The sequence below is a fragment of the Callospermophilus lateralis genome, chromosome 7 (genome assembly GCF_048772815.1).
Source record: "Callospermophilus lateralis isolate mCalLat2 chromosome 7, mCalLat2.hap1, whole genome shotgun sequence".
Taxonomy (NCBI): domain Eukaryota; kingdom Metazoa; phylum Chordata; class Mammalia; order Rodentia; family Sciuridae; genus Callospermophilus; species Callospermophilus lateralis.
In genome coordinates, this window is record NC_135311.1 from 67084605 (window position 1) to 67094597 (window position 9993).

Sequence of the window (9993 nt, forward strand, 5' to 3'; positions counted from 1 at the left end):
GGAGGTTGGCACTTCCTATGAGGCCCTGTGTCTGTGTTCATACAGAATATTTATGCAATGTTCCGACTTGGCTATAATCTATAATTCTTGGTTATTATTTCAGTTGCAACAATAATTTTTAGATTAATGATTATAATTTTGGTAAGGCACAAATGAAAAGTTATATGTTCATGCTTGAAAGGAAGATCATTAAATATTCATTATTACCCCTCAAATTAGTTGTCATGCTCTATATAACAGTTACCAGATATCATTTCACTAGTTTAGAGTCAGCAATAAGTGAACAGCAATATATGGCTCATAGCAGTTGAGGAATTTTTTTTTTCTTTTTTGGTGGGTGAACAGAGAGAAAAATGATTTTAAAACCCATTTGACATATTTATGTTGACAAATTATTTAAAGAATTACTGTGTTGTCAATAAACATGTTTGTATGGTGGATCAGCATTGTGGCTGGGTTTGCTTCTAGCTGTTTAATTACTCTATGATTGTGAAAAACAGTTCTTCAAATAGTTATGAGGAAAAAATATAAAGATTGAGATATTTTAGTTTTCTGCAGACACCTAAACTTGCCATGAAAAATCAATTTTCATTTTTATAAGCAGGCGTTGGAATCTTGCTTTTTCAGTTAAGCTAGATTGTATAATTTGTTAGTTTCCCCCATCTGGCAACAAATCTATTCTTAAGAGAGAGAGAGGGAAAAAAAAGTAAAACTAGAGATGAATTTTTATAGATATTGTAGGTGAACATACATAGAGATTATGTGTTGTCAATCCACTTTGAAAAGATACAGGGAGAAAATAAATAAATTCAAATGTATTTTAGTGTAAAAATGTTTTGCTTTTTTCTTCAATGTATCTTGGTATGCCAGTTTAGTTAGGTGAAGACATTAGGACAGCCATGGGTTTTTTTGATCACATGTATGAATCATTCTATACTCAGTAATTTTAAATTGGTTCTTTCTCCATAGAAAATAACCATAAATTGGATTCTGATCTCATCTAACTTTAGAGCTTTTTGCCTTAAAGAGTCAAATTGTAGCTGATGAACACATTTTGCATTTTTCCACATTGCATCTGGACTCTACATAACGATGGTTTATTTTATTTTATTTTATTTTTTCTGCAGAGAGGAAAGGAAAATATATAGGTCCATGAATCAATCTAGATAATGGGGAAGGCTGAATGTAATAAATAATACAGTAACAACCCTAAACTAATGAGCTGTTGCTAAGGTACATTTCATGGGCTCATCCTCTATATAAAAAGTCACTAATAACCCCTTGGTGTAATCAGATGATAAAGCTTTGCCATAAGGCAACACCTGTGCAATTAGAACTGCAGATTCTTTTGCACGTTTCATTAATTTCAGGATTTTGTAAAGGCACAATGACTACACTAATAATCTAGTCTACTTGACTCCATGTCTACTGGAAACAAAGTGTCTAATTAGATAAAGGTAATTAATTAGAGATAAATGGAGCTAATCAGACTCAGTTAACACTAATTCTCTGAATTAAGACATTTTGGGACACCTACTATCCTGCTGACTTTGATATTTTACATTAAGAATAGGTTCTAGAGGAGTCAGAAAATACTGGCATTTGAGAATTGAGCAGTCTTTTGATGGCATATTTAGGCATCTGAAGCTAAAGGAGTTTTCTTTCATATTGTGCTATTTCACCACCTTTCTATTGCAGCTTAAAGAATTCACTTTGTAGTTATTCCAATCTGTGCTAGTCTCCATATAAATTTTAATAACCTTTGCTATCATTTTTATTATCTGTCTAGCCCACCAATGGAAGAAAATCGCAAGTTGTTCTCTCTTGAATAAAGACTTAACTTGTTACATTAAGGAAATGTCAAGACTCATCAGCCTATATCTTCAAATTCTGATCCGTTAAAGAGAACAAACACCTAAAATTCTGATCCTTTAATTCTGATTCTTTAAAGAGAACAAACCTCTGCTTTACTGTGTTGAACAGAAAATTCAGTGATGTAGGGTAAGAAGTGTGGACTTTGAAGTCAGAAGACCTGAATTCAAATTTCATTCTATCTCTTACTAAATGAGTGATCTCAGGAAGTAGTTTAACTTCTCTGAGTTCCCTTGATTGTAAAATGGAAATAACTACTGACTCATGTAATATTGACACTAACTTTACAGAGTTAGTGTTGTGAATGCTGAGCAAGGTAACTATATTTAAGTGTTAAAATGTTCCATTTTCAGGCGTGGGATGTAACTCAGTGATAGAGCACTTGCGTCGCATGCTTAACGTCCTGGGTTCTATCCCCAGCACTGGAAAAAAAAAAAAAGTTCCATTTTTACCTCAACTCTGATAATCTGGACTACATTTAAAAGGCTAAAAAGGGGCCTGGGGATGTAACTCCATGGTAGTTGTTGCTTAGCATATGCAAGGTCCTGGATTTGATACACACACACACACACACACACACACACACACACGTGTAAAAAGGGAGAGATTACGATTTTTTCCCCCCAGATAATCAGAAAAAAAGTTTCCCCAAATTCTTCACTTGGAGAATGTGAATTTATCTGCTTTAGTTTTCTACATTGAAATAATTATCCTCAGTCTACCAGGGGTGAACAATTGCCCCTGAAATTAATGTGGGATGTAACTTATTATGAAGTAGACATTTTAATCTTTCTTCTACACTATCTCTGGGATATGCCTCATCCTCTTTCTGGTATCCAAATTATCTGGACAACTCCTAGATTGTTTTAATAGTCTCCTAACTAGAATCCTTGCCTTTCTTTCTCCTATAATTAGATGTCATCAAATTAATGTTCCTTCTAGAAAACTTTCCTCTTTTTCTAATCAAGATCTAGGTAGATTCCTTGTTAAACTAATCCCCTACCCTGCAGGTAGTCAAAAAAGCCATATCTGGTCCCATGGTATTTATCCAGTATTATCTCCTGTTGCCCTCCTTTTAATTCCAAGCTGTTTTCATCACACTTGTCTCTCCTTTTATGCTCTTGCCCAAGCCTAATACTTCTTTTTTTTTCTCCTAAAGACCTATTTTAAGACTTACCTTTCCCCGGAGGTCCCCCATGATGACCTATCCCAACAAGAATATTCTCATCTCCACAGGCTCCAGAGTGTTTGGGTTGGTGGTTGGCTTCGTTTCTCTTTCCAGCACCGATGAGACACCTGAGCTCAGGAGCCATATCCCATTCTCTGCCTTGCCTACAACCTTTTCCCACAATCCAAACCTCCACAGGTTTTGTGGTCTGTGGTGGATGCACAAAACACACATGTAACTTGTCTGTGAAGTGTGGCCTGGCCTGGTCCTTGGAAAGTCAGGTCCTCATGATTTTTGTAGGAATCCTGGGGCTTTTGGCCCACTTTGGGATGGGTTGAGCCCTAGGATGAGCCTTCATGTTTGGATATGAGAGTACCTTAATGAGAGGTTTGACACATACCTTTGAGGGAATGCCAGGTTTGAAAGGAGTATAAAGGTGATTAAATCAAGTGTGTGATGAAGTGGAGAGAGCCTATGGATAGGGAGAAGTGGAACATGATGACAAGAGGAAAAATAAAAAGAATAAAAGTAAAAAGAATATAAATAAGAGAGTTTTGGGGGTAGTTGGATTGGATTCATAGCACTTTACTACTAAGCATCCCCATTCCTCTCTTTTTAAAAAATTTTTGAGACAGGGTCTTCCCAACTTGCTGAGGCTGGGGTCAAACTTGTGATCCTCCTACCTTAGTCTCCCAAGTCACTGGGATTACTCGCATGTGTCACTGTGCCAGACCAAAACCATTTTTTTTAGAAAGCAATTTCTGAAGAAGTAAATGACAGTGTCTATAGTAGAGTTGAAGGAGAGTTGAACAAAGCCATCTGGGGAGGAGCTGAGAGACTGTTAGAAAGGAAGAAAAGAGAGATTCTGAGGTGAAGAGGGAAATTGAATCTGTTCACAGGAAAATCTTTCAATCCTAAAATCATTTAACCCCAAGAAGAGCAGTTTGACCTTTCAGAAAATACCTGGTATTGATCTGGCTCTATAAGGAGACAACTGAAAGATTCCTGGAATTTTTTTTTATAAGTATATTATCCTTTCTGGGCAGAAGTACTTAATTTTATGATAGAAAAAAAATTGGGGGGACAAGGACATAACATGACTACTATGTGTGTGTGTGTGTGCGCGCATGTGTGCATGCATGCTGGGCAAGAGAGGAGGTCTGGAACCTGGTAGATTGGGTCCAGGGAGGGAGGGGCACCAAAATCAACCTAGACATTCATGGCTTTGCCTGGAATCCAGGGTTGTCCTGAGAGGTGAAGCAGATGCCCTTTGACACGGAGGAGATTCTAATAAAAAGTACCTTCTTATTCTCATCCAGTTCCTGGGAATCTACCATCAAGACTTCCTTCCAATCTGGTTACTGATTCAAGACAGATGCTCTGGGAGGAGTAATCTATTTGAGAATAAGAGATTTGTTACATGAGGATGAGGACAGGGAAGAATTTGCTTCTTGATGCTAACAGAGTTTAGAAAAAGGGCTAGGGATGTGGCTCAAGCGGTAGCGCGCTCGCCTGGCATGCTTGCAGCCCGGGTTCCATCCTCAGCACCACATACAAAGATGTTGTGTCCGCCGAAAACTGAAAAATAAATATTGAAATTTTCTCTCTCTCTCTAAAAAAAAAAAAAAAAAAAAAAGACCAGAAACCACCCAAACATACTCCACTCTTCACAACCAACTGCTCATGAAAGAAGTTCTAAGGGCTTCTTCTACTGCTCTCTCACCTTAGTGCTCATCACCATGATAATTATTTAACTTACTCCCTCAGGGTGCCTATGTAAGGTCACCCTCAGCAGTGCTCAAAAATGCATGGATGAATGAAGGGATAGTCCTAGTTTGTCTCTGTCTCCAAGTATGGCCCCAGCAATCCATTCACCAGCAGGCTAGAATCCTAATGATCCTCTTAAAGCCCAGGTTTGATCTATTTAAAGTCCTTTGTGCCTTATTACTGATAGGATTAAGTCCAAACAGTTTAGCTTGTGTTTTAGTCATCTTTGTGTTGCCATGATTTAAAGATCTGAAGAGAACAGCTTCAAGGAGGAAAAGTTGATTTTGGCTCATGGTTTCAGAGGTTCATTCCACAGCAGGTGGACTCCATAGTTCTGGGCCCAGGTGAGACAGAACATGATGGCAGAAGGATCCAATGGAGGGAAGCAGTTCAGGACATGGCAATCAGGAAGCAGAGGGAGAAATAAGCTCTCCACGGACAAAATATAAACCCTAAATGCACACCCCTAGTGACATACTTCTTCCAGTCACACCCTACCTGCCTACATTTACCACCAAGTTAATCCATATCAGTAGATTAACCCACAAATTTGGTCACACCTCTCATAATCCAATCATTTCACCTTTGAAAATTCTTGCATTGTCTTATACAAGAGTCTTTGGTGGGGGCACCTCATATCTAAATCATAACAGCTTGGAAATCAATGCCCTTGATCCAACTCCTGTAGCCTTCCCACAAAACCCCATGGGTGCAGGTGCATATTGGCATCCTGCCTCCCTAGACCTCCCCCAGGCATATTGAATTGGTTTTAAGTCCTTGACACCTGAGATGTCTTAAACTATACCTTGCCTAAGTTGTTTCTTCCTGGAACACTCCCTGTGCAATCCTATGTCCACCTGGTAAACATCTGTGTGTCCTTTCAAGGTCAGTCTACATGACTTCTCCTCAGTGTAGCCTACCACAAGCTCCTAAATCAAGGTGCCAATCTTTTTCCTGTACCTTCCCTTTATCTAGTTTTTTAAAACATTACCTGGCACAAATGAAGAGCATTCATTTGTGGACATGACTAGATGGTCACATTTCTGAAAAGTAGGACCACATACATCTTTTTCTTCATTATACCTTCATACCAGGCATCTATTAGGCTCTTAACAAATAGTTAATTGGGAATTTACTCTGAGACTGCTTAAGGCAAGTTCCCTTCTCTCTTTTTTCAAGAATAGTCCTGGATATAGCTTTATCTCGGTTACTTTTTTTGTAAAGGAAGAGCATAATGATAACTCTGAGTCTTTTTAAAATGGCTTAAACGTGTGGTTCAAAGTAAAATGTAAAAGAGCCATCCACTTCTACTGTCTGCCTCTAGAAACGTCCTATACCCCATGTCCAGTGCCCAGGAGGATGCAGAGGGTACCTGTGCACTCCCCTGTACAGTTTGTTTCTCTCACAAGATATACTCTCTGATATTTCATTTGCATCTGGCTCTGAAGAGGCACTGCAAAGACACACAGTTTCTGTGAAGATCCTACCATGTCATCATTTCTGTGTACCTTTATTTGAGAGGCTTCTGTTTGCTATTTGCCAGAGATATTTCCAAGTGGGCTTTCTTGTGGTGTAAGTTCAGCTTATTATCTGGGCCACAGTCCTTTGACTTTATAGACATAATTATTTCCTAAAGCTGCCCAGTGAAGTCTCCCCAGAATTGAAGCTGTATCTTTGAAGATAGCAGCAAGTTTCCCTTTCTCCTTTGGGATCCTGAGAAGCCAGTAGGCTGGCTTCACTGAGACCTTCATGTTCTAATGCCTCTTTAGGAAGGAGTCCTTGCTCTCTATTCATGGAGACAGTCAGCTTTTCAAATGGAAAATTGGGGCAAAACAAATTCCACTGGGTAAATAAATGTTGGCAGCCACTGCTTTCAGCCTTGGAGGATCACATTCTGAATTCTCCAATGGGCAGCTTAATCCTTCTTGTTTCTGGGAATGAAGTTACCAAAGAGAGTAGATTTTCAACTACCTAATCAAGCCTTGTGCCAGGAGCCTTGTGTCGCTGCCTCCTGGCTGATTTCTGCAGAACCCTGTTTTTTCATCCTGAACTAGTACAGCCTGTGCTTCAGTGAGCAGCCAGTGCCTTTCCCATTGGCATGGAGTGACATTATCAAGGGTCAAGTTTTAAAGGCCAGATAATACCTCAATCTTGAAAGCTGCTGAGGCACTGAGTCAAGGCCCCAAACATGGGATTAGAGTTCAAACCACCTTTTAGTTTGGATTTTACATTTCTTTGGTTGTGTGTTGCCAATTATGATAGAGGATTCCCGACTCAGCTATGTCCTCTTAAGTGAATATGCCTATTACTCTCTTGGTTATTTAATAGGCTGCAGACATTTGGCAAAAACAAAGGGTTTATTTGAAATATTTCTTCACAGGAAAAATACAGTCTCTAGCACAGTGAAATTGTATGCATACATTCTTCTTATTAGCTGGCCTGAGCACAGCAAGGTTTTGTTCTGAGAGAAATTTAACTGCGATGCAGTTGCCAAATATTTAATACTTTAAAGAGGAAGTTCTAAAATTTAATAGTTGATTTTATTATTACTCCTTGAATGTAATTAACTAGGAATGCACTTTAAACTGCTTTATTCTGGCTATTGAAATGGATTTTATGGTTTACACTGGGGAAAAAAAGTTCTGTCAGACCATGGGCCTCTCCCTTGGTGCACATTATTAGAGTCTCTTTAGAGACAAGCAAGCAATTTTGCTGTCACTGGTCTTGTTCAAATAGAGTATGTTTATCTATGCAATTCTCTTGGGAAAGGGTGTCAAAAAAGGATCACCAGTTAGCAGCTGACATAGCTCCTGCTTACACGTTGAAAAAGCTCCTCAAATAGCAAATGAACACATATATTTCATTTTTTATGTGGCTGATAAAATGTTATATCATTGAGTCAAAAGAACATATTTGTTCCATCTAAGTTGACTTTAGAACTTAGCTCTCACTTCTAATACAAAGGAGGGCCTTGTGGCTCAACAGAGGATGCTCTGCAGAAACAGTACTTGAGAAAAATTGGGTCTTTCAGGATTAAGCACCCATTCTTTAATGGACTGTCGACCTATCCATGAGCAATTATCTAGTATTGAAGTACCAAGTGGGCTACATAGAAAACTAAAGCTTTCGGGATGCTTAGTTTAACTTGCATATTGTTTTATTTTGAAAACTGAATTCTCATTTGATTGCTCTATTATATCAAAGCATGCACTCATTCATTTTTTTGACAAAAAAATTGAACAACAAACAACAAATATGTAGCAAGTATTATTCTGGGCTCCTGCAAATGCAAATGGGTGTACAAAATATACACGGTGCCTGCCCACAAGGAATTTATAATCTGGTGTAGATGTTAAACAAGAAAATCTAATCACAGTATGTTTTCATACACTACCCTGCTCTGCTAGCTGTGCCCACCAGTCCACACCCACCATGGCCACCATTCAGCAGCTCAGAGGTAATTGGCACTTGGTGGAGAGCAAAAGTTTTGATGGATACATGAAGGAAATGGGGTAAAACTAACTTTGAAAAAAAAAAAAAAAAAAGAGGGAGTGGAGGCGAGAAGTGGCCGAACCAAGTTGTGTTAACTACCACTTTTGAAAAACTGCCTCATCATAAAAACTGAGAGCACTTTGGAAAAAAGTCAGTTTTCTTGTACCCTGGGAGAGAAGTTTGAAGAAACTACAGTTGATGACAAACAAACAAACAAACAAACAAACAAAAACCTCTGTAACTCTTACAGATAGCAAGCACATCAGAGGTAGAATGGAGAGGAAAGCACAATAATAAGAAAATTGAAAGATGGAAAATTAGTGGTGGACTGCATCATGAACAATGTCACCTGTTCTCAGTTTATGAAGAAGTAGAAAAAAATTCCATTATCACTTTGAACAGGCATTAGCTATTGAAAGTGAACAAGCATAGTCCAATGAGCAAATCTCTTAACTGTTTCGTTATTGTGTTCAATGATCTTTATCACAAATATTTTACATGCAAATATTTTAAATGTTGGTTTAATTAGGATCATTCCTTTTCTTAGTAAAAAAAAAAAAAAAAATTTTAATGACCTAACCCCAAACTGGGAAAACGCTATGAAGAAAGAGCTTGAGTGTTGAACTCAGAAAACTTAAGTCTCAGTTTTCTCATCTATAAAAGGTATAAAATGTAAGTGATAAGAACTACTATAAAATGTAAGTGATACTTAGGAATCTGAAGATCAAATGAAACAAGAGAATGTAGATAAATGTCTTAATGCAGTTCTCAGTTTGAGGGAAGAAATCAGTCATATAATTGAAAACATGAAGAGGATCCACAGTAAGTTTGTTGGTGACTTTAAATTTGGGACAAGAGTTCCCAGAGCTCAAGTTCAGTTTTGTTTTTGCAGAGCTGGGGATGGAACCCAGGGCCTTGTATATGTAGGCAAGCACTCCACTGTGCTGCATCCCCACAGCCCTCAGTCTTGAGGTAACATCATACAGAACAGGGACTAATCATTTCTGTCATTTATGTAGAAGAGTAAGCATGATGGCTTCCCAATAGTTTCTCCTACAGTATTTTGTTTGTAAATTCTTTCAGCTGCTTTGAATGGCACAGTTGTTCTTGGGGTCTTTTTGGTGGAAATTCATCTTCTCACTTCAGTTTTATTGGAAGTTTAGATTATTTTATAAAGCATCTAGATTGTTAGGGATTTTTTGTTTTGTTTTTTGCCTCCTGAGATCTGGGGAAATCCCAGACTTTGCATACTCTACTCAGTAGATAAAATGGTCAATTTTATGTCAGCTTGACTGGAAGTTCCTCAGATAGCTTGCAAAACATTTCTAGGTGTGTCTGTGGAAATGTCTCTGGAAGAGCCAAGTATTTGAATTAGTAGACTGAGTAAACAAGATCACCCTTAACAACACAGGTGGTCCTCATGCATCTATTGAGGGCCTGAATGGAAAAAAAAATCAGAGGAAGGAAGAATTTGATTTCTCTGAGCTGAAATATCCATCTCCTCTTGCCCTTAGACACTGACACTTCTGGTTTTGGGGCTTTAGGACTCAGACCAGGACTTAAGCCATCAGCTCCCCTAATTCTTAGGCCTTTGGACTTGGATCTCCGGCCTCAGAATGACTGACTGACTGATACTACTGGCTTTCTTGGGCTCCAGCTTTCAGACTGCAGATCATGAAACTTCTTGGCCTTCA

The 9993-nt window shown here is 38.4% G+C and overlaps 1 pseudogene; it reads left to right on the forward strand.

The window, feature by feature from the left end:
- Positions 1–8239: 8239 nt before the first annotated feature.
- LOC143404378 (fatty acid-binding protein 5-like) lies at positions 8240–8673 on the forward strand (annotated as a pseudogene).
- Positions 8674–9993: the final 1320 nt, after the last annotated feature.